This window comes from Dasypus novemcinctus, chromosome 22 (genome assembly GCF_030445035.2).
Source record: "Dasypus novemcinctus isolate mDasNov1 chromosome 22, mDasNov1.1.hap2, whole genome shotgun sequence".
NCBI lineage: Eukaryota > Metazoa > Chordata > Mammalia > Cingulata > Dasypodidae > Dasypus > Dasypus novemcinctus.
In genome coordinates, this window is record NC_080694.1 from 74,634,355 (window position 1) to 74,657,999 (window position 23,645).

The 23,645-nt window shown below is 43.3% G+C and overlaps 1 protein-coding gene and 1 long non-coding RNA gene across 2 annotated transcripts in view; both read left to right on the forward strand.

Moving 5' to 3' along the window:
• LOC101442557 (saoe class I histocompatibility antigen, A alpha chain-like) overlaps positions 1 to 23,645 on the forward strand; it is a 1,048,500-nt gene that overhangs the window by 299,110 nt on the left and 725,745 nt on the right. The window lies entirely within an intron of this gene.
• LOC131275379 (uncharacterized) lies at positions 1,154 to 22,411 on the forward strand. The gene is made up of 2 exons (XR_009182831.2): positions 1,154 to 1,530; positions 16,421 to 22,411. It is a non-coding gene; the product is annotated as an uncharacterized lncRNA (long non-coding RNA).

Genomic DNA, 23,645 nt, shown 5'->3' on the forward strand with positions numbered 1-23,645 from the left:
TGATATTGCAGGGACAGATGCAGGACATTATATTTCCTGCCATAGCCCACTGAATGGACTGGAGAAGAGTGTATACTACAATGTAAACTCTAACCATGCAGTGCAGCAGTGCTCCAAAATGTACTGCTCAAATGCAATGAATGTGCCACACTGATGAAAGAGGTTGTTGATGTGGGAGGGGTGGGGGTTTGGGGAGTGGGGTGTATGGGGCCCTCCTATATTTTTTAATGTAACATTTTGTGTGATCTATGTATCTTTAAAAAAGGAGGTAAATAAAGAAGAAAATATTATTTTAAAAGAGTCAAACTTACTTCTGGGTTCTGATCTGAAAACTATGAACCACCAGACACCAAGGGCTACTGCACACCAGGCCACACCTCGACATGCGTGTTCTCACTTCACGCACAGTTACCCAGGGCCACTGTACACCAGGGAAAGCCTCAACACGCTGGACGGGGAGGAGGAGGGGGAGAGAAGGGGGGAGAGGGGGAGGGAGAGGGGAGGTGGAGTGGGAGCGGAAGGGGAAGGGGAGAAGGGGAATAGGAGGAAGATGAAGGGAACAGGGGGAATTGGAGGAGCAGGGGGAGGGGGAGGAGAAGAGAAGGGGAGAAGGGTAATAGGAGGGAGGAGGGGGAGAGGGGGAAGAGGAAGGGAACAGGGGGAAGTGGAGGAGGAGGGGGAGGAGGAGGGGGAGAGAAGAGGGAGAGGAAGGGGAGGAGGAGTGGGAGGGGAGAGGGGAGTGGAGGGAGGAGAAGAATGGGAGGAGGGGGAAGAGGAGGGGAAGAGGGGAAAGAGGAGGGGGAGAGGGAGGAGGAAGGGGAGAGAAGGAGGAGGGAGAGGGGAGTGGATGGAAGAGGGGGAAGAGGAGGACGAGGGGGAGAGCTAGAAGCAGGGACCCAGACCGGCCTCGCAGGCTCGCCCTGGGCGCACCTGGATGGCGCTGTGCTCGGGCCTCTTCCCATGCGGTCTGGGGGCGCCTGCTCGCCCGCCCCAGGGCCCCGCGAAGCCCCCAGGCAGGAACCGAGCCCTTGTCACGATCCCTGCCCCCAGGCTTGCCCCCGACCCCCAGACTCGCCCCCGCCCCCAGGCACGACCCCGCCCCCAGGGCCTCCCGAAGCCCCGCCCGCGCCTTCCCGCAAGAGCCCAGTGGCCCCTCGCTCAGCTTCCGCCCCCGCAGCCGCCTGGGCCCCGGCGCGGAGCTGCGGCCTCCTGCGAGGCGGTGGGGGCCCCAGCGTCCGTCCCCCACGGGCCTCCCTGGAACCGCGCCGGGACGTGCGGACCAGCAGCTGCGCAGCCCGGCCTTTGGGGTCTGGTGGACTGTGGCCTCTGAGGACCCGCTGACGTGGAGACCCCCTGACCCTGTGGAGCCCCGCGGCCCCCGCGCCTTGCCCGGGCCCCCGGGGCCGCGCCTGCCCGGCTCCGGCCTCCCCCGTCCCGCGCTCGCACTCGGGGCTGCTCTGCTCAAGCCGCCGCCGCGGGCAGCCTCCGGGACCCGCAGAACCGGCCGCCTCGTGGGACTTCTGTGAGGAGGTTAGAGGGGGAAAACTGTCAAACAGACCACCCAGCGGGAAGCAGTGGCCAGGTTTAGGGACGGAAACGCCGTGTCCTACCCGCAGCACACATTTAAAATATTGGCGAGAAGCATTTTAAGCGAATTACAGTGTGTTGAAATCCTTTCGGCTGAAATGGTACGATGTCTGTCCATTGCTTTAAAATAACTTCAGCGAAGGAAAATAAAGTGTGTAGGGTGGGATGGAGGGTGACCAGAGAACAGCCGAAGTGTCGCCAATCGGGGACGAGAGGTGCGTTTTACTCTTTTCTCTAGGTTGGGGTAAGCTTGAAGTTTTCCCTCGTAGAAAGCTAAAAGTTATAAATAAACTTTGTACAGGTGATAAATTGTGCCGTCACTCAAATGTACGTGTCTAGAAAAGAGGACCATTTCCAGCTTAATTTCAACACTGTTATCAGACCTAATAGCTTTAATAATTCCTTAATATCATTCATGTGGAGACAGTGGCCCCGGGAGGTGCTGAAGGTGGGAGAGGGAATAAGAGGTGTAATACGGGGGCATTTTCAGGGCTTGGAGTTGTCCTGACTGACACTACAAGGACAGACACGGGTCATTATATATCCTGCCATTACCCACAGAATTGAATGGGAGAGAGTGTAAACCACACAGGAAACTATAATCCATGCTGTGCAGCAGTGCTCCAAGATGTGTTTAGCAATTGCAATGAATGTACCTCACTAATGAAAGAAGCTGTTGATGTGGGGGAAAGTGGGGGCTGTGGGCAGTGGGGCCTATGGGAATGCCTTATATTTTCTTATGTAACATTTTATGTAATCTAAGTATCCTTTATTATTTTTATTTTTATCTTTATTTATTAATTTTTAATGTTACATTAAAAAAATATGAGGTCCCCACATACCCCCCACCCCCCTCACCCCACTCCTCCCATAACAACAACCTCCTCCATCATCACGGGACATTCCCTGCACTTGAGGAATACATCCCTGAGCACCGCTGCACCGCATGGACAATGGTCCACATTATAGTTTACTCTCTCCCCCAGTCCAGCCAGTGGGCCACGGGAGGACATATGATGTCCAGTAACTGTCCCTGCAATACCAACCAGGACAACTCCAAGTCCTGAAAATGCCCCCACATCACATCTTTTCTTCCCACTCCCCACCCTCAGCAGCTACCATGGCCACTTTCTCCACCTCAATGCCACATTTACTTCCATTACTAACCACAATACTTCCAGAATAGAATATCAGTAAATCCACTCTAATCCATACTGTATTCCTCCATTCTGTGGGTCCTGGGATGGTTATGTCCACTCCACCTCTATATTGAGAGGGTGCTTCAATTCCACTTAGATGATGGATGTCACTCCTGTTTGCAGTTGTAGGCACTCTTGGCTCCCTGGTGTGGTGGTAGACCTTCTTCACCTCAATGTTAGCTGGCTGGGGTAAGTCCAGTAAACCAGAGGGTAGGAGTTGCAATTCTGTTGAGGCTCAGTTCTTGGCTGTCACACGGACAGTCTAGATATTTAGGTCTCCTGAGTATACACTAAACCCCAGCACCAACCACAGGTCCGGTAAAAGTAACAGGAGAGGCTTGTGATCAAAGATCGCATCTGAGTCCAATTCGATCACACTCAGGAATACAAACGCCAAAGAAGGGCCAACTGGCATGGTACCAAAGTCCATCTGCCATGACCATAGAATCTATGGGTCTCTGTAGCCCTCAGAAGAACCAATACCTGGGGTTGTATCTACTTTAGCTGTCTCTGGGACTCTGCTGAGTTGTACATAAGGGCGATGCTTCTAACGACCTCCTGGTTCTTTTTTGGAGACTCATAGCCAAATAAACTCATTTGTCCTTTCCATTTCCCCCTTTTATTCAAGGTCAAAAAGCATTTTTAACTCCTGATAGTATATGTAGGCTGAGATATTCTGCTGGTGTGAGTTGACCCTTTTATTCAAGGTCGTTCTCCAGCCACATTATCAGCTGGTACTTGGTATTAATCCTTCAGTGCCAGGGAGGCTCATCCCTGGGGGTCATGACCCATGCTGGGGGGAAGGCAATGCATTTACCTGCTGAGTTTGGCTTTGAGACCGGCCACATTTGAGCAACATAGAGGCTCCCAGAGGGTAACTCTTAGGCACCCTGCAGCTCTAGGCCTAGTTCTTATTTCAGACACACAGGCTCACAAGCATATTCATTAGCATCAAGGGTTCATTGTTGGACCATCCGTCCTTATTGGTCTTAGCCATCACGCTTGGGAGATTGTTGCTGCTCCATTAAAGAATGTGACAGGGCTCCCTGGGCCAGGAACTCAGCACTCCCCGAGCAGTCGTTCCCAACTGTAACCATTATGAAAATATCCAAATGTTTTTATGCTCTGTGCTCACATGCCCTGGAGAACTCCCTCCCAACCATGCATCCCCCACCAATAACACCCCACACCAGTATTCCTCCCCTGCCACCATCAAACCCCTCTGTGATCCAAACCCTCCCTGTAAATGAAGCCCAATATATTGCCAGGTTCCATTAATAGTAAAATGGAATATAGTAAGAGTTTTAAAGGTTAGATATAGGATACAGATTAAATTAGAAAAATTAAATTTAAAAAAATTGGGGTATCAAAAAATTAAAAAATTAAAAAGCTTTGTTTTTGATGTTTTGCCTTCCGTCACTGCAATAAATGTTGCCCTGTATGCACATTGGGAAGGCAACTTTTTCCATCTCTTCCTTAGTGTCTGTGTCCTTTCTTTTTCTTTTTTTTCCCCTAATTATTAAGCTTGTTTTCACAAAAGTTTCAGATCAGAATAATTCATATAAAATATACTGGACTCCCAGGGCCCCCAAGAGCACCAGGAGGGTCCCCGGTGCCAAGGTGGGATCCCTGGGTCTGGAGGACCATGAGACTGGGTGGGTCAGAGCTGGCTCGATATGGGCTATGGGGATGGCAGTTGGCTTCTCCAGAACCGGGCCACAATGGAAGGCAGCCTGGGGCTGCATCAAGAGTGTCATTGCAGAAGGGCCTGACCCAGGTTGGGGGAAGAAGTAAAACTGCAGGGACTGAGGACTCCTCCCTCAGCCTCCCAGCGGCCCCACTCCCCACTAGCCTTGGGCCCTCCCCTGCAGGAGCACTCTGTCACCCCCAGTGAGTGAGGCCTTATCCTGACTTCACAGCTTACAAATTCGTGAGGATCCCAAGGAGATTTGGGTGACCTCAACTGCTACTGACCATACTAGAAATCAAAGTGGAATTTAAAATATTTTTTATTTATGTATTTATTTATTAATTCATTTTTTAAAATATTACATTAAAAATATATGAGGTCCCCATGTACCCCCAACCCCCTCACCCCACTACTCCCCCATAGCAACATTCTCCTCCATCATCATGACACATTCCTTGCGTTTGGTGAATACATCTCTGAGCATCGCTGCACCTCATGGTCAATGGTCCACATCATAGCCCACACTCTCCCACGTTCCATCCAGTGGGCCATGGGAGGATCTACAATGTCCGGTAATTGTCCCTGCAGCACCACCCAGGACAACTCCAAGTCCCGAAAATGCCTCCACATCTCATCTCTTCCTCCCATTCCCCACACCCAGCAGCCACCATGGCCAATTTTCCCACAGCAATGCCACATTTTCTTCAATTACTAACCACAGTAGTTCATGAATAGAATATCAGTAAGTCCGCTCTAATCCATATTCTATTCCTCTATCCTGTGGACCTTGGATTGGTTGTGTCCATTCCACATCTATGTCAAGAGGGGGCTTAGAATCCACATGGATGCTGGATGCAATCCTCCTGCTTTCAGTTGTAGGCACTCTTGGCTTCATGGTGTGGTGGTTGACATTCTTCAACTCCATGTTAGCTGAGTGGGGTAAGTCCAATAAACCAGAGTGTAGGAGCTGAAGTCTGTTGAGGCTCAGAGCCTGGCTATCATATGGTCAGTCCAGAGATTCAGGTCCCCTAGATATATCTTAAACCCCAGCACCAACTACAATTCTGGTAAAGTAACAGGGAAAGGCCTGTGAAAAGAGATCACATCTGAGTCCAGCTCCATCACACAGAAACACCAACTCCAAAGAAGGGGCAACTGACATGGCAGTGAACTCCATCTGCCATGACCGTAAAACCTGTGGGTCTTTGTAGCCCTCAGAAGAACCTACACCTGGGGTTGTATCTATTCTATCTGTCTCTGAGACTCTGCCCAGTTGTGCATAAGGGCAACCCCTCTGATAATCTCCAGGATCTTTTTTAGAGACTCATAGCCATATAAACTCATTTGTCCTTTCCATTTCCCCCTTGATTTCGGTCAAAAAGCATTTTTAACTGCTGTTATTATACGTAGAGAGGGATATTCTGCTGGTCCAAGTTGAACATTTTATTCAAGGTCATTTTCTAGTTACATCATCAGCTGGTGCTTGGTAGTGATCCCTCAGCACCAGGGAGGCTCATTCCCAGGAGTCATGTCCCACACTGGGGGGAGGCAATGGATTTACATGCTGAGTTTGGCTTCAAGACTGACCACATTTGAGCAACATGGAGGCTCTCAGGAGGGAACTCTTAGGCACACTGCTGCTCTACGCCTTGTTCTTATTTCAGGTGCACAGGCTCACAAGCATAGTCGTTAGTATCAGGGGCTCATTGTTGGACCTTCATTTCTTTTTGGTCTTTGCTGTTGCGCTTGGGGGATTGTTGCTGTTCCTTTAGGGACTGATAGAACTCCCCTGGCTAGGAACTCAGCACTCCCTTAGTTGTTGTTTTTAATTGTTTCCACTATGGAAATATCCAAACATTTTTATGTACCCTGGATATATGCCCTGTAGAACTCCCTGTCAACCATATGTCCCCTGTCAATAACATCCCACACCAGTACTCCTCCGCTGCTATTATTGAACCACTCTGTGATCCAAAACTTCCTGAGAAGTGAAGCACAATATATTGCCAGGTTCTCTTAATAGTAAAATGAAAAATAGCGATGGGTTTAAAGGTTAAATATAGAATACATATTAATTTGGAAAAATTCTACATCCTATCTTTTTCTTTTCTTTTTCTAATTGTTAAGCTTATCTTCTCAAGAGTTTTAGATCACAGACATTCATATATACAATATACAGTACTCCCACATATCCAACATAAAACCTTTTCCCTTCCACAGTAATAATCTTTTAACACACATATTCATACCATATTTACTGAAACTAATGTACAGACATTGAGACAATAGCTTTCAAACAAGGTAACATTTGTGTTTACATTGTGGTTTATACTTTAGGCTATACAATTTTCTAAACTTTTAGTTATCCTATGTTTTACATTATGATTTACATTTTAGCCTATCAGCCCCTATAGATTTTTGGTGTACTTTTCTAGGTTTTATATCCATCCTTGTGTACTCTTTTGAAACACTTCTATTGCCCTCACAGTTACATTGGTTCCATCTCTTCAATACCTATTTCCCTCTCCCCTTAGGGTCCACAGTGACAGTCAATCTTCCTTTCTTGAAGAGCCATGTTCAGAGATACTTGCAACAGTGTTGAGGGCTTGACATGTTCAACTGCCCTAATGCCCTGGAAGCCACCCTTTCTCTTGAGAGATACAGTTCCCTCTATTTGATGGCATCAGTCCTCCCCAGGATGTGGGTATACCTTCACTCTCATTATATGGGTCTCTACCCAATGATATAACCCACTCTAGCAAAATGAGCATTCACATATTCCCTACGAGTCTGTCCTGCATCAGATTATCCCCTTTAAGTATCTTAAACAGGTACATTCCTTATTATATTTTAAAAAAGGTTTTCTCAGCATTATACTCTCAATGAACACCTGACAATCTCCTATGTTTGTATTTTGCCCCACCCTCCCCCCGATTTCTTGGGCAATATTACCCCTCCACCCATCCCTAGCCCCCCTCAAGCCCACAAAGCCCCACCAAAGGTAACCCTATGCCCCCATTTTATCCCTTCCTTGTACACATACTTACCTCCAGCTTATAATAGATTTCACCCACATAGATGTCAGCTTACATCCTTCCTCTACCCCCCGATTTTCTGTAAGCCTATCATCCAGTGTCTAGCTCTCTGAGGCAGCTTGGTTTACTTACTTGATATCATTGAGGTCATGTAGTATTTGTCCTTCAATGCCTGGGTTGCTTCACTCAACATAATGTTCTCAAGATTCATCCATATTATCATGTGTGTTTGTAGTGTATTTGTTCTTAAAGCCGAGTAGTATTCCATTGTATGTATATACCACATTTTATTGATCCACTCATCTGTTGATGGGCATTTGGGTTGATTCCAACTTTTGGCGATAGTGAACAATGCTGCTATGAACATTGGTGTGCATATATCGGTTTGTGTCCTTGTTCTCAGTTCTACTGGGTATATACCCAGCAGTGGAATTGCTGGGGTATATGGCAAATCTATGGTTAGTTTTCTGAGAAACCTCCAAAATGTCCTCCAGAATGGTTGGATCCTTCTGCATTCCCACCAGCAGTGGATGAGTGTTCCCATTCCTCCACATCCTCTCCAGCATTTGTATTCTTCTGTTTTTTTTTCATAACTGCCAATCTTGTGAGAGAAAGATGGTATCTCATTGTAGTTTTGATTTGCATTTCCATGATAGTAGAGATTTGGAGCATTTTTTCATGTGCTTTTTAGCCATTTGTATTTCTTCTTTGGAGAAGTGTCTGTTTAAATCTTTTTTGCCATTTTTTAAATGGGTTGTTTATCTTTTTATTTTCAAGATATAGGAGTTCTTTATATCTGCAAGTTATAAGTCTCCTATCCGATATATGATTACCAAATATTTTCTCCCATTGTGTAGGCTCCCTGTTTATTTCTTGAGAAACTCCTTTGAGGTGCCAAAGGCTTTAATTTTGAGGAAGTCCCATTTATCTATTTGTTCTTTTGCTGCTCGTGCTCTTGGTGATAAGTTCATGAAGCCATTTTCTATTACAAGGTCTTGTATATGCTTCCCTATACTGCTTTCCAAAGTCTTTATGGTCTTGGCTCTTATATTTAGATCTTTGATCCATCTTGAGTTGATCTTTGTATAAGGTGTGAGATGGTAGTCCTCTTTCATTCTTTTACATATGGAAATCCAGTTCTCCAGGCACCATTTGTTGAATGGGCCATTCTCTCCCAGTTGAGAGGGTTTGATAGCTTTATTGAATATTAAATGACTATATATATGAGGATCTGTATCAGAACTTTTAATTCAGTTCCACTGGTCTGTGTGTCTCCCCTTATGCCAATACCATGCTGTTTTCACTACTGTAGCTTTGTAGTATGTTTTGAAGACAGGTAGTGTGATTTCTCCAATTTCATTTTTCTTTTTCAATATGTCTTTGGCTATTCGGGCCCTCTTTCCTTTCTAAATAAATTTCATAGTTAGTTTTTCTAGTTCCTTAAAGAATGCTGTGTTGATTTTTATTGGGATTGCATTGAATGTGTAGATCAGTTTTGGCTGGATAGACATCTTAAGAATATTTAGTCTTTCTATCCATGAACAGGGAATATTCTTCCATTTATTTAGGTCTTCTTTGATTTCCTTGGACAGTCTTGTGCAGTTCTCTATGTATAAGTTCTTTACCTCTTTAGTTAAATTTATTACTATGTATTTGATTTTTTTATTGACTATTGTAAATGGTATTTGTTTCTTGATTTCCTCCTGAGCTTGCTCATTATTGGTGTGCAGAAATGCTACTGATTTTGGCACATTGATCTTATAACCTGCGACTTTACTAAACTCATTTATGAGTTCTAGAAGCTTTGTTGTAGACTTCTCAGGGTTTTCTATGTATAGGATCATGTCATCTGCAAATAATGAAATTTTGACTTCTTCCTTTCCAATCTGAATGCCTTTTATATATGGTTCTTGCCTCAGTGCTCGAGCAAGTACTTGTAAGGTAATGTTAAATAGAGAGGGAGAGAGTGGGCATCCTTGTCTTTTTCCTGAATTTAGAGGGAAGGATTATAGGATTTCAACATTGTAAACGATGTTGGCTGTGGGTTTTTCATATATACTCTTTATCATGTTCAAAAATTTTCCTTGTATTCCAATCTTTTGGAGTGTTTTTATCAAGAAAGGGATCTATATTTTGTGAAATGCTTTTTCTGCATCTCTAGATATAATCATGCGATTTTTTTCCTTCAATCTGTTTATATGGTGTATTACATTGTTTGATTTTCTTATGTTGAACCATCCTTGCATACCTGGAATGAATCCCACTTGGTCATGTTGTATAATTTATTTAATGCATTGTTGAATATGGTTAGCAAGTATTTTGTTGAGTATTTTTGCATCTAGGTTCATTAGAGTAATTGGTCTGTAATTTTCTTTTCTTGTGGTGTCTTTCTTTGGCTTTGGTACTAGGGTAATGTTGGCATCATAGAATGAGTTCAGTAATGTTCCTTCTGTTTTGCTTTTTTGGAAGAGTTTCAGCAGGATTGGTGTTAGTTTTTTCCAGAATGTTTTGTAGAATTCACCTGTGAAGCCATCTGGCCCTGGGCTCTTCTTAGTTGGGAGTTTTTAAATGACTGATTCTAACTCTTTACTTGTAATTGGTTTGTTAAGATCATCAATTTCTTCTTTTATCAATATAGGCTGCTTATGTGTTTTTAGGAATTTGTCCATTTCCTCTGAATTGTCATTTTTGTTGGAATATAGTTTTTCAAAGTATCCTCTTATGATAGTCTTTATTTCTGTTGGGCACTGGTGATATTTTGTTTCTCATTTCTTATTTTGTGTATTGCCATCATCTCTCTTTTTTTCTTTGTTAGTGTAGCTACGGATTTGTCAATTTTGTTGATCTTCTCAAAGAACCAGCTCTTGGTCTTGCTTATCTTTTCAAGTGCTTTCTTATTTTCTATTTCATTTAGTTCTGCTCTTATCTTTGTTATTTCTTTATTTCTTCTTCCTGTGGTGTTACTTTGTTGTATTTTTACTAATTTCTCCAAATGTGCAGTTAGTTCTTCAATTTTTGCTCTTTCTTTTTTTTTTGATGTATGAATTTATGGCTATAAATTTCCCTCTCAGTACTGCTTTTGCTGCATCCCGTAAGTTTTGGTATGTTGTGTTATCACTTTCTTTAGTTTCAAGGTATTTATTGATTTCTTTTGAGATTTCCTCTTTGACCCAATGTTTTTCTAAGAGTGTGCTGTTGAATTTCCATATCTTGGTGTGAAATCTGGGCCTCTGGCCCTAGCAGATTTCCTGCTTCACTCCACAGTGTTCAGAGATATTATTTTATATGATTTCAATCTCTCTGAATTCATTAAGCCTTTCTCTGTGGCCTAGCATATGGTCTATCTTGGAGAATGATCCATGTGCACTTGAGAAAAATGTATATCCTGCTGTGTTTGGGTGTAGTGATCTGTAAGTGTCTATTAGATCCAGCTCCTCTAATATACTGTTCAAATATTTTGTTTCTTTAGTGATTCTCTTTTGAGGTGTTCTGTTCAAAGTTCAGAGTTGTGTGTTAAAATCTCCCACTATAATTGTAGAGGTACCTATTCTTTCACTTAGTTTTTCCAGTGTTTGCCTCACATATTTGGAGGCGCCCTTGTTAGGAACATAAATATTTATGATTGTTCATTCTTCTTGAGAGATTTTCCCTTTCACTAATATGTAGTATCCTTCTTTGTCTCTCACAATTGTTTTGCATTTAAAGTCCATTTTGTCTGATATTAATATAGCTACTCCTGCCTCTTTTTTTTGTTCTTGATTGCTTGTAAGATTGTTTTCCAACCATTCACTTTCAGCCTCCAAGAATCCCAGGGTCTAAGATGTGTTTCTTGTACACAGCATATAGAAGGGTCATATTTCCTTATCCAATGTCTCAGTCTGAATCTTTTGATAGGTGAGTTTAAACCATTGATATTCGGTGTTATTACTTTCAAGAAATTATTTATGTTAGCCATATTTTGATTGGATTTGTGTTTGTCATATTTCATTTGTTTTTTTCCCTTCTCTTTTTGTCTTTTTTGTTGCTGTTACACTCTCCTCCAAATCTGCCTCTCCTGTTTTTTCCTTTCTTCCTGCAGAACTCTCTTTAGTATTTCTTGAAGGTGTGGTTTCTTGTTGGCATACTCTTTCAATTTCTGTTTATCTGTGAATATTTTGAACTCTCCATCATTTTTGAATGCTAGTTTAGCTGGGTGGAGTATTCTCAGTTGGAAATTTTTTTTTGTACTTTCATGATATCATACCACTGCCTTCTTGCCTCCATAGTTTCAGATGAGATATCAGCATTTAATCTTATGGAGCATCCCTTGTATGTGATGGTTTTCTTTTCACTTGCTTCTTTTAGAATTTTCTCTTTGTCTTGAGCATTGGATAATTTGACAAGTATATGTCTTAGGGTGGGCCTGTTGTGATTTATGATGTTTGGGGTGCATTGTGCTTCCTGGATATGTACATCCATCTCTCTCAGTAGATTTGGGAAGTTTTCAGCCATTATTTCCTGCAACACCCCTTCTGTCCCCTTTCCCTACTCTTCTCCTTCTGGGATGCCTATAATATGTATGATTGTGTATTTTGCATTGTCATTCAGGTCCCTAAGTCCTAGCTGGATTATTTCTATCTTTTCATAGATCAATTCTACTATCTGTTTGATTTCTGATGTACTGTCTTCCACATCACTAATTCTCTCCTCTGCCTGTTCTAATCTGCTGCTATTTGCTGTGTTATTTTTGATTTCTTGAACTGTGATGTTCATCACCATCATATCTGTTATCTTTTTGCATATATCTGCAATTTCCTCTCCAAGTGTTTTCTTCATATTTTTAATCTCTTCCTTTACTTCATTAAGTTGGTCTCTAATATATGTTCTGAGATCTTTAATTACTTGTCGGATGTTCTGCTCCCCTTCCTGATTTTTAGTTTGTTCCTTCAATTCAGTCATATTTTCCTGATTATTCATTTCTTTTGTAGTTTTTTGTTGCTGTCTGGTCATCATTTTATCTTGATGGGTTCAATCAGTTCCTTAGCTTCTTTATCTAGTCTTAGGGATTAATTAGTTTTTGTTCTTGTGCAAGTGTTATATCTTCTCTTTGTCACTTTGTTCTTCTTATTCTAATTTCTTGTTGCTGGCTGAGTTCACTTTGAAGGAAAATATTAGGGCCAGGGAAAGACAATTGTGTAAGAAAAGAAAATGTGTAAAGTAGTATTGGTAATAAATGTTAACAGAGCAACAATATGAGATCTTGGAGAATGGATATCAGATTCATGTAAGTTGTGTAGAGTTATAACAGTAAGTAGAGTACCTATAATAAGATAGTCAACTGAATATGGGGAGGAATGTAGTATGAATTAAAAAGTCAGTGTTTTCATGAGAGAGGGAAAGAGAAAACAAAGACAATAGTGTCAAGAGTGGATGAAAGACAGAAAACAGAACAAAGGTATTAGAAATGAAAAGTTAGACAATTTGGGGACCAAAGAAAGGGAAGTGGAATGTAAGAGAGACAATAGATGATAGAGGATAGCAAAATGTGGGGGAAAGGGGATAGTGCAGGTGGCCAAAATCATTTCATACAGAAACGAGATATTAGAAGATGAGGAAACACAGCAAATGTGAGGTGTTCCCTGCAGCACCTATTGTATATATAGGTGAATAATAAGATGAAAATAAGATGAAATAAAATAAGAAGAAAAAGAGAGAAAAGAAAAAAGAGAAGGAAAAAAGGGGTCTTGGCAAAGAAAAGGGAGGGAAACAAGCAAGAAAAAGAAAAGAAGAAAGAAAAAAAACTAAATCAATGAAAAAGGACCTTGGGGGATACAATGGGAGAAAAGTCCAGGAGATAAGGCAATAGTAGCACACAAGACAATTTTAAAAAAAGAGAAAAGAGAAAAAGGAAAAAAACCCCACAAACGCTGAGGGCTAGGACAATCAAGGACCTCAGATGGCCCTCAGGGAGTGGTGGATTCAGGGATGGGAAGTCTGTGTTATTGCAGACTCAAGAGGTGTGAGTCTCTGGGGTGTGGGACACCAGGATTTAGGGGACACAGACATGGGAAACACGAATCCAGTTAACAGGGAACCTGGGAGCACTGCAGTGCAACACAGCCTTCAGGGTCCCTGCAGCTTGGCAGCAGCCCTATGGGGAGGGGTCACACCCACAAACTCTGACCTCTGTGTCAGAAACCCAAAATTCCCCCTCTCACAAGAATCTCTTCTGTCATTGTCTCACCAAGTCGACTTCAGGACACCTCCTGCCCTGTAAGCCCCTGAAGCAGCTTGCTGGGGGCACTGCTGTACTATAGACAATTCAGGGACCACTGCAGATAGACTGAAAGCCCTACGGGGAGGGGCTCTAGCCGGAAGCTCTGATCTTCATGTCAGAAACCCAAAATTCCATGTCTCACAAAAATCTCCTCCATCTCTGTCTCACCAAATCAACTTCCAGACATCTCCCACCCTGCAAGCCCCTGAAACAGTCTGCTGGGGGTACCACTGTACTACAAGCAGTTCAGGGATGCTGCAGATGGGCCGTCTGCACTATGGGGGAGGGGCTTTAGCCAGAAGCTCTGATCTCCATGTCAGAAACCCAAAATTTCACGTCTCGCAAGAATGCCTCCATGTCTGTCTCACCAAATCGACCTCCAGACACCTCCTACCCTGCAAGCCCCCAAATAGCCTGCTCAGGGCTTAGGAATTCCCCAGTGCAGCAGAGCCTACAGGAATCTCCACCACCATGCCACCCACCCCAGGGGGATGTGTCCCTCATGCAGCCCCGGTCTCTGTGAAAGAGACCCAAAATTCTACCTTTTACATGAATCTTCTCTGTCACCATCCCACTAAATCGATGTCCAGATACCTCCTGCCCTGCAAACACCCGAAACTGCCTGGTCCAGCAAAATTCCAACCCTACTCAGCCACTTCTATGCAGGAGAGATTATAAGGTGCACTTACTCAGACACCATCTTGCCCCGCATCTCCGGAATTTAAAATATCAATTTATGTAGATTAATACTTATACCAGAACTCATTACAGATTATAACTAACTCAATTTTTTTAATGTAAGAAAAAATGTAAGAAAAGTGTACAGTTTAGCAAATCTTTCTCAACAGTCTGAATAGAGCACCCCTGGACTTTTATTTCACATTCAATCTCTTATCTGGGTTTGAACCAAAATTCAGCCTCAGATATAGATGTTGAAAAAGACAGAGGTATTTTTAATAGTCTTTTCAGGTGAGCATTAACATTCATCTTCCATACTACACTAAAAGCACATGAGTGTAGTTTCTAAAGGTGAGTTGCAGTCTGAAATCTTATTGAATATTTCATCTTGTTACATAGAAATCCTCAGGTCTGTCTTTGTACATTAAATGGATTTTCTACTAATGCATGAAGATTTCAGTAGCACATTGGCCCACTGAGTTATGTAGATCTTCCAGTGCTGACACATTTCTTTACATATTTCCAAAAGCCATACAGATCCCACTAGAAACTGTGTGTGCATTGGAAAGCTGTCAAGATTAGGGTGATGTATACCAGTTTTCCAAAATTCTAATTTTCTCTTGAGAGTTTATATTTTATCATTGGCAAGCCACAGAGATAAAATATTTCAAATCACATTTCTGATAGAGGATTTCTGCCCAGAATACATAAAGAACTTTTAAAACTCAACAGTCCTCTAATGTTGTAGGTGGGGGCTAAGTCACTTGAGCCACATCTGCTTCCTCTAAGTTCTTTAAATTATTCTCAGCACCCTTCTCAAGTACACCATAGTATTCCCATAGGGACTCTCTCAGGAAATGCTGTAGGTGAAAAGGGCTGTAATTCAGCCAAGACAATGAAGCACTTTCATCTTTGCCACCAGAAAGCCTGGGTCCAAGTTTAGGTTCCATCATTGTGGTTTCTGTTTTTATTTGATTCAATCTATACAAAATGTAAATACAAATGAATTAGATGGAATCCAAGAGAAGCAGATGTGGCTCAAGTGATTGGGCTTCCATCTACCATATGGAAGGACCTGGTTTGGTCCTGGGACCTCCTGGTCAAGGTGTGCTGGTGTGGTAAACCAGGTGACCACATAGCAGTGTGATGATGCAAGAAAAGAGAGATGAAGGGAGAGTCAAGAGGAGATGCAGCAGCAACCAGGAACTGAGGTGATGCAAGTGACAGGGAAACTCTCTCCACATTGGAAGTCCCTGGGATTGAATCCTGATAAATCCTAGAGGAGAAAAACAAGAAAAGAAAAAAAGAGAAATAGGTACAGAAGATCATACAGTGAATTGGCACAGACAGCAATAGAGCAGGGTTAGGGGCAGGGGAGGAAAAAGAAACAAGAATTGATTAGCAGCTATGTCTTGCATGGAAAGAATAAAGAGATTGTGTGGTGATTATTAAGGGTTAGGTTTTTTGTTTTTCATTTATCATTATCATTAAAGTAGTGAAAACACCCTCCTATTGACTGAAGTGATGAAAGCACAACTCTGTGATTATGCCAAGTTCTATTGACTGTACACTTTGGAAGGATTGTTTTATTAATATGTATCAATAAAATTGATTTTTTTAAATTTGAAAAAACTCAATAATACTAAAACAACCCAGTTTTTAAAATGGGCTAACATCTAAACAGACACTTCACCAAAGAAGATACACAGGTTGCAAATAAGCACATAAAAACAACCTGTGTCATTGTCATCAGGACAGTGCAGATTAAACAACCATGAGATTCCCTTGCACACACCTGTTAGAATGGCTAAATTAAAATGAACTAAAACTGGTGGGTTAGTTTTCTGTTTCCAGTGGAACAAATTTTCACACTTTGGTGGCTTTATTTCATTTATTTACTTCTCCCCCTGTTGGTGTTTTTGCTCACTGTCTGCTCTCTGTGTCTTTTCATTTTGTGCTTGTCTTTTTTTTTTAGGAGGCACTTGGCACAGAACCCAGGACTTCCCATATGGCTTGTGCCACCTCCACTCACCATTTGGTAGCTTTAAACAACAGGAATTTATGTTCTCATAATTCTGGAGGCCAGAAATCCAAAATCAACATCCCTGGTTGGAATCAACGTGTTGACCAGGTCTCTCTGGAGGCTTGAGCAGAGAGAACCTGTGTCTTGCCTCTTCCATTTGTGGTGGCCACCAGCTGTCCTTGGCTTCTGGATACATCACTCTAATCTTAAGGCCAATATCGTCATGTACGTGCTCTGTCTTCTCGTCACCTTCTCCTCTGGGTGTAGTCAAATCTTCCCCTACTTCCCTGTTATGAGATCCACGTGATCACTCCTAGGGCCTATGCGGATAATCTTGGCTAATGCCGCAGCTCTACTCAGCCATCAGAAGGAATGAGCTGTTAATTCATGCAAATACATGGATCAATTGGAAATGCAAATTGCTAGTGAAGGAAGCCACCCTGGGAAGGCTCCACGGTGTCTGGTTCCATCTTCAAGAAATCCTGGAAAGACAAAGACTGTAGATACTGAAAGCAGATCCCTGGTTGCCAAGACCTTGGGGAGGGAGAAGGTTGTTTAGGTGAAGCACAGGGATTTTAGGGCACTGAAACTACTCCATATGGTACTGAAGGATGGATTTATGACACTGTCCATGTGTCTAAACCCATAAACCTTAGAACACAAAGTGTAAATCTTAGGTGTGCAAACTTTAAAAACAACTTTCCCAGCAGGCAGGGTGTCCCAGGATGGCTGCAGACTGTGGCAGAAGGATCCAGCTGTATTACAGGTGTATGGCAGGACCTCACTGAAGGAGGGTGAGGAGCTGCTGGACTGAGGACCTTTGGAGATTACTGGAAATTGTTAGAGTGAAGACAAAAGGAACTATGCAAAAGCACTGGCTGTAGCTGGTAAAGTCCTTTCTTATGAGGTAGGGGCTAACATTCCTGAAATCACTGCCCATGTGTATGAGGACTGAACAATAAGTAAATATTAATATATCTTATGTGGAGAGAGCCAAATTTCTCACAGAATTGGAAGGTTAGAGATTTGCAAAAGGGAAAGCGAGAATGAAATATATGATATGAGATTAGAGTTTGAAACATGGAATCAACTCGTGTTTATCGTAATACAACTTAGTATAAATATAAATGTATGTGTGTATATATATGTATGATAGATGTGTTACACATATATTGGTATACACACACATTTCCTGGTTATCTCTGCTGAGGGCCTAGAAACAATGAGGCCCCAATAGCAGTGAGCAAACCCAGTGCCTAAACCCTCTGTTTCTAATACCTTTGTCTCATAACTGAACCAAGGCTCCTTGCAGAAAAGGCCAAATCTAGGACTAGGGGAGGAAACATATAAGATGAGTCTGGAGCATATGGGAGTGTGAGAAAGTATTGCCCAAAATGTAAAACCACTGGACATGTCAGAAAGACTCAGTAGCCAACTGGAAGGACTCTATGACCAAAACTGGAACAATGTGAACAACAAAATAAATAGCACAGAATTGGATTATAGCCAAAAGTACAAAGTTAATATCCATGAGCCGGTAAATGAGTGGATAATTAATTAAAGATAACAAGAATAGAGAAATCTCTCAAAACAAGAATTCCCCGTGATTTATGTAGATGCTCCCCCTTCACTGAGTTGAGCATAACTCCCCACCCCTTAGTGTGGACTGCACAGAAGATGTCTTTCCAAAGAGGACAATGGAAAGGGATGTAAACCATAACTTCAGCCTGGACAATCCCAGAAAATGCTGCCTCACCCAGCTCACATCACCAGAGATGAATCATGGTCACACCACATCCTCTTCTTATTCGGTTGAGATGTGTCATCTCCATGGCCTTTTCCCTAAAATCCCACAGCCCTGGTCTAACCATGAAGTAAACATCAACCAAACTCAAATCGAAAGGCAATCTACACATCCTGACCAAGATGTCTCAAAACCGTCGAAGGGTACCAAATACAAGGAAGGTCTGGGATACTGTCACAGCCAGAGGAGCTGAAGGAGATCTGATGGGACTAAATGTGATGTGGTGCCTTGGATGGGATCCTGGACAGGGAGAGGACCTGGGGTGAAGCTAATGAAATCCACATGAACTTCAGGTTAGTCACTAATAGCGCATCAATATCGCTTCATGAGAGGAGCAAAACGCCAGGATTTAAGATGTTAACAATGTGTGAAACAGGGTTGTCTGTGAGTTCTCTCAACACCTTCACCATTTTTCTATAGATGCAAAACTATTCTAATATTAAACGTTTATTTCTTCGAAAACAGCCCTCTGACAAGGAAAAAAATAAAATTCCACTGAAAAGGAATGGAGAGTAGATGAAAGTACTCTCTACTCTCCAGTGCTCCCAGGTGCTGCATCAAGCGGGCTGGGTGGGGGCTCTGAGGAAGTGATGGAAACCTCAAGGATGTACAAGGGCTGCTGAGTGCCCCTCCTCTCCCGCTCCCTGAGCTCCCTGGAATCTGACACCAGTGGATTCCAGGGATGCTCAGAAGAAAAGTTCACCGCCCTTTCCCAACAGTGCTGAGCCCCCAGGTCCCCCAGCTCTGCCTCCTTCCACCCCGACCCCTCCTCTCGTCAGCATCCTAGAGAGCGCGGCGGCGCCCCCGCGTGGCCACCGGGCGGAGGACAGAGACCCGCGCTGCCCTTTGCCCTCAGTGGAGCCCTCCCTGGGGTCTCCCTGCGCCCCCAGCATCCGGGCAAGTATCTGCACATCAGGGGGTGCCCGCGATCCAGGGCAGCGTCTGTGCGGCCACGCTGACGTAGGCGTTTCCTCCCTTGGGTGACCGTGGACATGGCCTCGGGGCAGAGCACGATCTCCAGACCTTTCCATCTGGTTCCCATGCCCAAATTGGACCACAAGTTAGGGGTCTCCCAGCACCAGTCCTCTTTCCTAGGAGAGGTCCTTGGACGCCCCCGTCCCTGACGCTTGTTCCTGCTGCTGCTTCCAGGCATAAAGACATCTCCTCCCAGGAATCTATTCCGTTATTCTCCAAATCTAGGACCTGGGGAAGAGGGAGGATGACCCCCCTGGCATTGGCCTAGGAACAAGGCGGGCTCCTGAGAAGAGAAGAGAGGGAGGAAATAGGGACGACTGGTGGTGGAGGCAAAAACAGTGGATGGAAAGGAGCCAGAAGAGAGGGGGCAGCCTCATGGACACAGTGAGGGGAGGGACAGGGTCTTCTCAGTGAGAGGCAGAGGGGACTTATGGCCAGGTCAGTGGTGGAGGTCTGTATTCTCACCTGGATGGTAACTACTCAGGTGTTACCCTGTACTTGATTATAAGTGTTAAGTGTTGAACATTTTTCTGTTTTGCAAGAATGGTATAATCCAAACACATCCAGGAACAGAAGGAGAAGTCAGGGTGAGGGACGGGAAGAGATTGAGGGGTTCCCTCACACAGAGCCTTCCTAACACTGGGTGGGGGAAATCAAAGACCCAAAGGAGGGGCGAGCATGGCTGTGTGGCTCCTGGAGGCAAGCGGCCCCTGGTTCCAGGAGCCCCAGGGTCTCTTCTCTCACCGCTTTCCCCCCAGCCCTGCACAGCCTGTGGTCAGAACCTTTGGCCACCTACAGGCGCTTCTTCAGCTCCTGATAGCTGAGCTGGTGCGACCTGGGCTGGGTGCGGGGAGGTGGCCTCGCAGATGGAGGCCCCGAAGATGCGGGTCCTGGAGGGCGGAGGGCAGGATGTGGCCTGGGGGCTGGAGACCCTAGTGGACAGTGGGGAGGTGGGTGATAAGACCCACCCACGCTTTGCCCACACACTCCACGAACTTGAGGGCTGACCGTCCGCGCCTCACCAGACCCCCAGACCAGGCACCTGCCCACCATCCCAACCCCAAGGTGGACCTTCCCCCAGGCTGAGTGCAGGAGCCTGGTGTCCCAGGTCATTTCTCCTTTGGGGGCCTTAGCTGTCCAGGTCCCCTCGGCCTCACCCCCACCAGCTCCTTGTGTCAAAATCGTTTTTGAAACTTTCCACCATTTGTTGAAGAGACTGTCCTTTCCCCAGTGGATTAGGGGAAACGGTTTTCATGAGCACATGCACCGGTGGTTCTATTTCTGCTCTTTATTATGTACATTGACCTACACTGCCCTGAGCTGCTACTGGAGCTCAAGGGAAATTTTCAGATCCACTCCATGGACTCTCCACATTTCTTCTTCTTAAAGTCCCTTTAAGGTATTTAATTAATCTGTTTCATTTGTATATCTTTCTGAACATAAGAGGAACAACTGAGTTAGAAGTTGGAATCTGATGAGATAAAAGTGCCTGATCCAAAACCTCTCTGGGACAGAGGGATTACTACCAAGCACCAGCTGGTAATGTAACTAGAAAAATGAAAGGGTCAACTCAGACCAGCAGAATATCTCAGGCTACATGTAGGATCATGTGTTAAAAACTGCTTTTTGACCTGAATAAAAGGGGGAAATGGCAAAGACAAATGAGTTTATATGGCTAAGAGTATTCAAAAAAGATTCAGGAGGTCATCAGAGGGGATGTGCTTATGCACGTCTCAGCAGGACACCAGAAACAGCCAAAGCAATACAATCCCAGGTACGGGGTTTCATGAGGGCTACTGAGGCCCACAGGTTCTACAGTCATGGCAGATGGTGCTGGTGTTCAGTGCCATGTCAGTTGACCCTACTTCGGAATTTGTGCTCCTGAGTGTGATGGAGTTGGACTCAGATGTGACCTTTCTACATATGCCTTTTCTGTCACTTATACTGAACTTGTGTTTGGCACTAGGGTTGTTGCACATTCAGGAGACTTCAATCTCTGGACTGCCCATGTGCCAGCTGGGCCCTGAGCCTCAGCAGAGTTTCAACTCCTACTCCCTGTTTCATTGGACTTACCCAAGTCAGCTAACAGAGAGGTGATGATGGTCAACCACCACACCAGAGAACCAAGAGAGTGCCTACAACTGCAAGCAGGAGAATTGCATCCATCATCCATGTGGGATCTAAGCCCCTCTTGATATAGAGGTGGAGTGGATATCACCTTCCCAGGGTCCACAGGATATAGGAATAAACTATGGGTTAGAGTGGACTTACTGATATTCTACTATAAAACTATTGTGACTAGTAATGGAAGAAATTGTAGCATTGATGTGGAGAAAGTGGCCATGGTAGTTGCTGGGGTGCAGGGACATAGAAGAAGAGATGTTATATGGGGGTATTTTTGGGACTTGGAGTTGTCCTGAATGATGTGGCAGGGATAGATGCTGGACATTAATATATACCCTGCCATAACCCACTGGGTGGACTGGTGGAGCATGAAAATGACAATGTGGACTGTTATCCCTGTGGTGCGGTGGCACTCCAGGATGTGTTCACCAAGTGTGATGAGTGTGCCATGGTGATGGGGGGGGTGATTGATGTGGAAGGAGTGGGGTGAGAGGGCATGTGGGGTATATGGGAACCTCTTATTTTTTTTAATGTAACATTTAAAAAAAAATAAAGAGATCAGAAATAAAGAAGTGCCTGGACAGAAATTTTTAGGAGTAATGCTTCCATAACTTGTTGAGCTGCCTTTTCCTGCTCTTTTATTTTAAAATTTGAAATAGGTATTTTTTTAAAAAGCATTTTGGATATTCAAAGTCCTTTGTGTTTTCTTAGAAATTGTACTATCAGCTTGTCAATTTCTTTTTAAAAGCCTGCCATAATTTTGATTGAAATTGTACTTAAACAATAATCCAATTTGGAGAGAACTGATACTTTAATAATGACTATTCCATTTCTTGACATGGTATTTCTCCACCTTTATTTAGGTTTTTGTTACTTTCCCTCAGCAGTACTTGTAGATTTCAGTGTAGAGATCTTGCACACTTTCTTTAAATTGACACCTAGTTATTTTATTATGATGTTGTTATTGTAAATTGAACTTGTGATTTTCATTTTCCTAATTTTACATTGTGTATAGAAATAAAAATCACTTTTGTATCTTGTCCTTGAACCCTGCAATCATGCTCTACTCTCTAGTCTAGGAACATTTTTTTTTACCACAGGATTTGCTATGTACATGATTCTGTCATCTGCAAAATGAGACATTTTCTCTTCTGTTTTATAATCTGAATGTCTGTTATTTCCTTTGCTGGGCAGTATATTGTGTAATAATAGTGGCAGGATTGCACAACCTTTCCTTGTTCTTGATCTTAGAAAGTATTAATCTTTTATCATAAAATATGCTGATATCTGTAAATTTTTCATGGGTGCCCTTTATCACCTTGGAGAAGTTGCCTTCTATTCCTAGTTTACTGAGAAATTTTATTATCAAAGGATGTTGAATTTTAAATGCCTTTTTCTCCATGGAGTTGATTTTATTGCTATTGTACTTTATTCTGTTAGATGATAAATTAGATTAATTTTCATATATTCATCCCAACTTGTATCAGGGATAAAACTTTCTTGGCCATGATGTATTCTCATTTTAAAAGATTCAAGTTGCTGGTATTTTGAAAAGGGTTCCTGAGAGACATTGGTATAAAGTTTTTGTATTAGTCAGTGTTCTCTAAGGAAACAGATTTTTATAAGAGTTGTCTCACGTGACTGTAGTGATGGGCTAGTCCAGATTCCAAATTCTGAAAGGCAGGCTGGGAGCTGGGAACTCCAGAGAAGGTTTTCCATGAATTCCGCAGGAGAACCTGACTGTGGTAGAGATGGGAATTCTCTCTTCTGACTGCTGAAACCATCACTTCTTCTTTTAAGGCATTCAACTGATTTGATAAGACGTCTCTCACTGTTGAAGGCAATCTCCTCAGTTGATTATAGATGTCATCAGCCACAGATGCCATCAACATACTGATGACATAAATCCACAAAATGTCCTCACAGCAACAATGAGGCCAGTGCTTCCTTGACCAAATAAGTGGACACCATAGCCTGACCCAGCTGACCCATGAACTTAACCACCACAGTTTTCTTTTGAAGCCTGTTTCTGCTTTAGGTAATGCCTCACAAAAGGATTTGGAAGTGTGTATTCCTCCTACTCTATTTTCTCTAAGAGTTGCCACGGTAGTGATATAAATTCTTGCTTAAATATATGTAGAATTCAACAGTTCAGCCATTTGAGCCTGGAGTTTACTTTGTGGAATGGTTTCTCATTGTGAATTTATTTTCTTTAATTGATAAAGTGCTATTCACATTTCCTAATCTTGATTCAGTGTTGACAACTTGTCTCTT